This window comes from Cetorhinus maximus, chromosome 5, assembly GCF_964194155.1.
Source record: "Cetorhinus maximus chromosome 5, sCetMax3.hap1.1, whole genome shotgun sequence".
In the NCBI taxonomy this organism is placed as follows: Eukaryota; Metazoa; Chordata; class Chondrichthyes; order Lamniformes; family Cetorhinidae; genus Cetorhinus; species Cetorhinus maximus.
The window spans coordinates 31,142,461-31,151,205 of record NC_135883.1 but is presented as its reverse complement, the minus strand read 5'-3'; positions in this window follow the sequence as shown (position 1 = coordinate 31,151,205).

The following is an 8,745-nucleotide window of genomic DNA, read 5'->3' as shown; positions in this document are numbered from 1 at the left end:
GACAAGCGGACTGGCAATATGGCAAAAGAAGGTGTCAGGAGGGAGCCTGATTGATGTCTCCCTGCCGTTATGGCATATTGGTGGCAGCAGCAGGAACCTTGGCAATGCAGTACCTGCTGAGTGGCCAACTGAGCTACTTAAGTGGCCAATTAAGGGCCACTTCCCAAGCCTATGGGCATTTTGCTTGTGTTAGGAAGGCCTGCTTTCACAGAATCACACAGAATCACAGTGCAGAAGAGGCCCTTCGGCCCATCGCGTATGCACCGACATGTGAGAAACACCTGACCTACCTATCTAATCCCATTTACCAGCACTTGGCCCATGGCCTTGAATGTTATGACGTGGCAAGTGCTCACCCAGGTACTTTTTAAAGGATGTGAGGCAACCCACCTCCACCACCCTCCCAGGCAGTGCATTCCAGGCCTTCACCACCCTCTGGGTAAAAAGGTTTTTCCTCACATCCCCCCTAAACCTCCTACCCCTCACCTTGAACTTATGCCCCCTTATGATTGACCCTTCAACTAAGGGGAACAGCTACCCCCTATCCACCCTGTCCATGCCCCTCATAATCTTGTACACCTCAATCAGGTCGCCCCTCAGTCTTCTCTGCTCCGACAAAAACAACCCAAATCTATCTAACCTTTCTTCATAACTTAAATGTTTCATCCCAGGCAACATCCTGATGAATCTCCTCTGCACCCCCTCCAGTGCAATCACATCCTTCCTATAATGTGGCGACCAGAACTGCGCACAGTACTCCAGCTGTGGCCTCACCAAGGTTCTATACAACTCCAACATGACCTCCCTACTTTTGTAATCTATGCCTCGATTGATAAAGGTAAGTGTCCCATATGCCTTTTTCACCACCCCACTAACGTGCCCCTCCGCCTTCAGAGATCTATGGACACACACGCCAAGGTCCCTTTGTTTCTCAGAACTTCCTAGTGTCATGCCGTTCATTGAATACTTCCTTGTCAAATTACTCCTTCCAAAGTGTATCACCTCACATTTTTCAGGGTTAAATTCCATCTGCCATTTATCTGCCCATTTGACCGTCCCGTCTATATCTTCTTGTAGCCCAAGACACTTAACCTCACTGTTAACCACCCAGCCTATCTTTGTGTCATCCGTAAACTTACTAATCCTACCCCCCACATAGTCATCTATGTCGTTTATATAAATGACAAATAATAGGGGACCCAGCACAGATCCTTGTGGTACACCATTGGACACTGGCTTCCAGTCACTAAAGCATCCTTCTGTCACCACCCTCTGCCTCCTACTACTAAGCCAATTTTGAATCCACCTTATCAAATTACCCTGTATCCCAATTGCATTTGCCCTGGCAGCAGCCCCTTAATTGGCCACCACCAGCAAAATGCTGCCCCAGGGTTCCACTTCTCACCTCTGAGGGGTTGCCTCCTCGTTTCAGCCCTGGAAGTGGGACTTCACTGACCCCACAAAATTCAGCCCGCTGTCTTGTACTGATTAAATCCTTCTGGTGCTGTATTAAGATAAACAAAAGAGCCCCATGATTTTTAAAAGTTTTTTCATTGCTTCATCATGGTGCTTGGATATGTTTCATGCAATTGAATATTATAGGGAGCTGATTGATTAACTGAGCTCCACAATAACCAGGCCAAAATGATTCCATTTTTTTAAATGCTTACTGCCAAAATTTATTATACTCTTAACAAGTTATATGTATTTTTCAAAATAGGACAGAAAGACAATTAAAGTAAACTGCGGATATCTTACTGCAAATTATTTCTGTCACCAGTCTGTGGGTTACTGTTTACTTTGTAACAAAGTTCATGATAGGAAAATAAGACTATTTGTACAAAATGGATGCCTTGCACTAATACACAAGCAGATGCAAAATATATGAAATAAATATATGAACAGAAAATGCTGGAAATGCTCAGCATGTCTGTGGAGAGAGAAAGAGAGTTAACATTTCAGGTCAGTGATCTTTTATCAGGAAAAAATGTGAGACATAATAAGTTTTGAGCAATTGCAGAGACAGAGAAAAAAGGGAGGGCGGGAAAGAACTAAAAGGAAGGTCTGTGATAGGGTGGAAGGCAGGCAAGATTAAATGACAAAGATTTAATGATGCAAGGCAATAGGGGATGGTAACAGGAAGAAAAAGTGAGTCTAGAGGAGATATAAAAAGAAATAGCAGATCACCAGCAGCTGCCATCCAAAAAAAAGGGGGGGCGGAGGTTATGATATCAAATTGTTGAACTCAATTTTGAGTCTGAAAGTACCTAATTGAAAGATAATGTGTTGTTCCTCAAGCTTACATTGTGAGCTTCATTTGGGACAGTGAAGGAGTCCGAGAACAAAGTGGGAATATGGCAGAGCATTAAAATGACTGGAAGGTCTGGGTCACACTTGTGGACTGAACAGATGTTTTCCACAAAGCATTCACCCATTTGGTGCATTTGGTGTCCTTAATATAGAAGAGATCACATCATGAGCAGTGTATACAGTGTACCATCTGGTGGGAGTGTTTAGGGCTCTGGCAGTGGGAAGAGATGAGGTAAAAGGGCAGGTGTTGCATCTGCTGAGTTTGCGTGGGAAGGGACAGGGGCATTGTAGGTAATTGGAGGAGTGGACCAAGATATCACAGAGGGAACATCCCTTTGCAATGCTGAACGGGGAAGGGAGTGGAAGATGTGTTCAGTGGTGGCATCATGCTGGAGGTAGCAGGAATGGCCAAGGATGAACTGTTGACTGTGGGGGCTGGTGAGGTGGAAGATGAGGACAAGGGAAAGCCTATCATGGTTCTGGGAGGGAGAGGAAATGGGACACACATGGTTGAATGTTCCGTCTTCCACAGTGGAAGGAAATCTTCAATCAAGGAGAAAGGAAAACATGTAGGTTGCAAAGAGATGGAATTGCTATCTTAAGCATTAAATTGTTCATTGCTATGTTATTTTCACTTAATTTTAATACATACATTTACTTATATTTGACCTGTTTCAACATTTTTGCATTTCCTATTTTCCCAAACATTTATACCATTTCTGCACTAAGGTACTTTTACACTTTAACTGTTGTTTCCCTGAGTTATCCATTGAGGGCTAGGCTTTCCTGGTATCTCCGTTAAAACACAGTGAACAAGCGCTCGATCAATTGAAATTGAAGAAAACTCTTGAGAAACATTATAGAAGAGCGAGCTAACAGCAGCTTTAAAGAACAGCAAATTGGCTTTTTATATTTTTTTTTATCCATTCATGGGATGTGGGCATCACTGGCTAGGCCAGCATTTATTGCATGTCCTTAATTGCCCTTGTTCAGAGAGCAGTTAAGGGTCAACCACATTGCTGGGGGAGGTGGTGGCATAGTGGTATTGTCACTGGACTGGTATTCCAGAGGTAATGCTCTGGGTTTGAACCCCACCAAAGCAGGTGGCGAAGTTTGAATTCAATAAAAATCTGGAATTAAAAGTCTGATGATGACTATGAACCCATTGTCAATTGTTGTAAAAATCCATCTGGTTTTTAGAAAGAAAATCTGTCTTTACCTGGTCTGGCCTACCTGTGACTCCACCCTTGGCCATTCCTGCTACCTCCAGCATGATGCTACTACTGAACACATCTTCCACTCCCTTCCCCGTTCAACATTGCAGAGCAATGTTCCGTCTGTGATCTCTGGCCTAGCCAGTGACACCCACATCCCATGAATGAATAAAACAAAAATTGGCTTTTTATATCCACTTTAAAACAGAATTTAAAGCATTGAACCAGTCAGTGCTTTTTGGGCTGTTATATTCAAGCCTTAGTGGAACACGGAGTTCTGTTTATTTTGAAATTGCTTATTATTTTGTCCTGTTCATAACTGATATTAAATTTACGAAAGTTCCTGTGTGGTGCATCCATCTCATGTGCATCTCAGTCTCCCAGATGGAAAATAGGTGCAAATGTCACGATGGACAAAACATTAATGTAATATGTGCTGAAACCCAGGCTAGTACCATGTTGTTTAAAACTAAATATTGATTTGCACTGGGGTTAAGTGTATGCAGTGGTTAAGCTAAATAACCCAGGTACTAATAAACCAGGGTTGGTCAAGATTTTATGAGCTCAAAGTTGCAACATTGTTGTCAGATTTTATGTAATTGTTATACATCACGTGTATAATGCTCCATTAATTAATTATTGAATATTAGCCAGTAGAATTTTATTTTTAAGAATAAAATTGTTTAATTAATATGTGTAATCACACATAAATGAACAGATTATATGCTAAATGGGATAGATTTTGAACAGATCTAACAACTCAAGACTGAGCAACTATGAGGCGCTGTGGACCATCAGCAGCAGCAAAATTGTACTCAACCACAATCTGTAACCTCATGGACCGGCATATGCCCCGGTCTACTATCACCACCAAGTCAGGGGATCAACCTGGTTCAATAAAGAGTGCAGGAGGACATGCCAGGAGCAGCACCAGGCATACCTAGAAATGAGCCTGGTGAAGCTACAACACAGGATTACTTGTGTGCCAAACATCATGAGCAGCAAGTGACAGACAGAGCTAAGCAATTCCACAACTAACAGACCAGATCTAAGCTCTGCAGTCCTGCCACATCCAGTCGTGAATGGTGGTGGACAATTAAACAACTCACTGGAGGAGGAGGCTCCAAAAATATCCCATCCTCAATGATTGGGGAGCCCAGCACATCAGTGCAAAAGATAAGGCTGAAGCATTTGCAACAATCTTCAGCCAAAAGGGCCAAGCGGAGGATCCTCCTCCAGAGGTCCCCTGATCATAGATGCCAGTCTTCAGCCAATTTGATTCACCCCACATGATATGAAGAAATGGCTGAAGGCACTGGATACTGCAAAAGCTATGGGCCCTGACAATGTTCCAGAAATAGTACTGAAGACTTGTGCCCCAGAACTTGCCACACTCCGAGCCAAATTGTTCCAGTACAGCTACAACACTGACATCTACCCAGCTATGTGGAAAATTGCCTAGGTATGTCCTTTATACAAAAAGCAGGACAAATCCAATCCAATCAATTCCCGCCCCATCAGTCTATTCTTGATCAGCAGCAAAGTGATGAAAGTGTTCATCAACAGTGCTATCAAGTGGCACTTGCTTAGCAATAACCTGCTCACTGGCATTCAGTTTGGGTTCCGCCAGGGTAAATCAGCCCTTGACCTCATTACAGCCTTGGTTCAAACAAGGACAAAATAGCTGAACTCCAGAGATGAGGTGAGAGTGACTGTCCTTGACATCAACACAGCATTTGATCGAGTGTAGCATCAAGGAACCCTAGCAAAACTGAAGTCAATGGGAATCAGGGGGGAAACTCTCTGCTAGTTGGAGTCATACCTAGCACAAAGAAAGATGGTTCTGGTTATTGGAGGTCAATCATCTCAGTTCCAGGACATCAGGAGTTCCTCAGGGTAGTGTCCTAGGCCCAGCCATCTTCAGCTGCTTCATCAATGACCTTCCTTCTATCCTAAGGTCAGAAGTGGGGATAAAAGCAAAATACTGCAGATGCTGGAAATCTGGAATAAAAACAGAAAATGCTGGAAAAACTCAGCAGGTCTGGCAGCATCTGTGGAGGGAGAAATAGAGTTAATGTTCTGAATCTGTATGACTCATCTTCAGAGCTGAAGAGAGGTAGAAATGTGGTGGAATTTAAACTGTTTAAGAGGCAGTGGAGCAGTTGGAGTAAAGTAGAGGTCAGGGTGAGGAGGGAGCTCAGTAGAGATTTGACAAAGATGTCATGGACACAAGACAAAGGGAATGTTAATGGTAGTGTTAAAGACTAAAGAATGTGCTGATAGTGGCATGTAGTTAAGATAGCAGAACGTGTTAATAGCAGAACAAAGGTCAGCACTCTGTGAAAGCAAAACATGCTTACTGCCATTATTGAATCATATAAATACACTATCTGATGTATTTTAAAATAAATAGTGGAAACTTGTTATTATCTGTAAAATGTTGTTGCAGACTTTGTTTCTTACTTAATCTTTTTCTCTCACTCTGGAATTGCTGACTTGTATTATTATTATTCCTTCATTAAGCAGCATCAACATCTTACATTTTTAATAAAAACCTCCCTCACACATGTACATACAAACACACGAATTAGGAGCAGGAGTAGGCCACTTAGCCCCTCGGGCCTGCTCCACCATTCACTAAGATCATGGTTGATCTACCCCATATTCCTGCCTACCCTAGATAATTTTCGCCCCCTTAATCAAGAATTTATCTAGCTCTGCCTTAAAAATATTTAAAGACTCTGCTTCCACCGCCTTTTGAGGAAGAGAGTTCCAAAGACTTACCACCCTCTGTGAGAAAAAAATTATCCTCATCTCTGTCTTAAATGAGCGACCCCTTATTTTTAAAAAGTGACCCCAGTTCTAGATTCTCTCACAAGAGGGAACATCCTCTCCACATACACCCTGTCAAGACACCTCAGGATCTTAAAAGGTTCAATCAAGTCACCTTTTACTCTTCTAAACTCCAGTGGGTACAGGTCTAATCTGTCCAACATTTCCTCATAAGACAACTCACCCATTCCTGATATTAGCCTAGTAAACCTTCTCTGAACTGCTTCTAAGCATTTACACCTTTCCTTAAATAAGGAGACCAGTACTGTACACAGTACTCCAGATGTGGTCTCACCAGTGCCCTGTACAACTGAAGCATAACCTCCCTACTTTTGTAACCAATTCCCCTCATAATAAATCTCCACAAAATTTCTGTTGGAATCATTGGAGAGACTCAAACCTTGATAAGGATGGGCTCTTCTTCAAAAACGAAATGTAATACTAATCCTGACTTGAGTTTACAGTGAGTAGATTTGATGATCGGGTTCCCCTAATTGTAAAATTATCAATGATTGAAATAATATGTTTCCCATTAAACGTGCTTAACTAGCATCTTTTTATGTTACAGAGCTATAAGTGAATTTAAACGGTGAACAAAACATATTTCGACTTTATCGGGTGGCTCCTAGATAGGAACAGGACGTGCTTGATTTCGAAGTGATTTGATGCATCATTACAGTCAACATTTTAGATTTTATCTGTCTAAAAGTCTTCAGTCTCCGCTCACTGTAGAAATCATGTCTGAAATAAACTTGGTTGCAACTCAGTTTTTAGTGGAATTCATGCGAGTTGTTACAAACTGCAGTCAAACTGGCAATATCACGCAAAGGCCAGAAATAGATACTGTGGGAATTGCGACATTTACAAAGACACAGTAGCAAGTACTTCCCTGAGGTCAAGAATAATGGGATAGACGTGCTGAAACAATTTTGCAAGTGATTAGACTTGACCCATAAGTATTTGTTGACATGAAATTTGGCATATAAATCTCGTTTTATTTCTGCAGGTTGAAGTAATCTTAAATCCACACCCAGCAATCACTCAGCTTTTTTGATTAATCATTAACCTCTATGTAATTGTGAACTGAACGGTGGATGCCTTGATAAACTATTCATATTTCATCCTAGTAGAATATTAACTCGCTAACTCGATATTTGGTCTGTTTACTGCTACCACAAGCATTAACAGCATTGGCCAGAGTTTTATTGAGAAAGAGCTGATTAAAATATCTAGTTTCATCGATATTATAAATGTCCATACAAAAGATGGGCCAGAATTTTCCCGTTGGCGTGCGGGAGCGGGCCCCGCAAAATGACGCGCTGGGACGTCAGGCGAACATCCGGATGTCACTGCGCACCATCGCGATTTTTAGGTGGGCGGACGTGCGATGTTCTCCGATGCATGCCCGCCATTAATTAATCATGTAGCTAAGGCCCTTGAGGCAGCAATTGACGGCAATTTTTTGGGGTCCATTCGATCTTCAGGATGTTGCATGGGCACAACGGGCAGGCGGGTAGGAGACATTTGTATAAACCTCATCCACGGGTGGGATAAGAGGGGTGGGCGGGGTCGCGAATCTTATATATCAGACATTTAATTGTGAAAGTTACTGATACTTGCCTGTGTGAGCAGGAATACTTCAAAACTCATACCAGCTACGTGGACAGGAGTAACAGCCTTCAGGTCAGGACTCTACAGTGAAGATCATTTTTGGGGCCTGCTGGTTTCAGGAAGCCTTCCCTTAACCTGGGAATGGGAGTTGTGCTCTCCACTGCAGGCACCTCCTCTGAGGAGGAAGGGAGGGCCGGAAGGGGGAGGAGGCCTGGAGTCCACATTCAGTCTCCAGGGAAGCCACCTTTGGGAGGAGAGGCGCAGGCACACGGGGCACAGGGCGAACAGGAAGTCCAAGGCGGAAGGGGCCGCAGAAGATGCCACTATCCTGCTGCCAGGGTATACAGACGGCGAAGCAGCTACCTCAATATGTCTGAGGTGCAGTGCCGAAGGAGGCTCCATCTCTCAAGGGAGACAGTCACCTCCACCTGTCAGATGAAAGGCCCTGAGATCTGCGCCAGCTGTGTAGGTGGGTACCCCATGCCAGTGGCGCTAAAGGTCGCAGCTGCCCTCAACTTCTATGCCACCGGCTCTTTCCAGGACTCGGTGGGTGATCTTTGCGGAGTTTCCCAGTCAGCTGTCCACACTTGGGTCAAGCTGGTGACAGACGCTCTATTATGGCATGCATTGATTTTCATCCACTACCGCTAGGACGAGGCCAGCCAGACAGAGCGAGCCAGAGGCTTCACAGCGATTGTTGGCTTCCCCTGTATCCAGGGTGCTATAGCCTGCACACGTGACCATCAAGGCACCCGCGGGTGAGCCCGGTGCCTTCGTC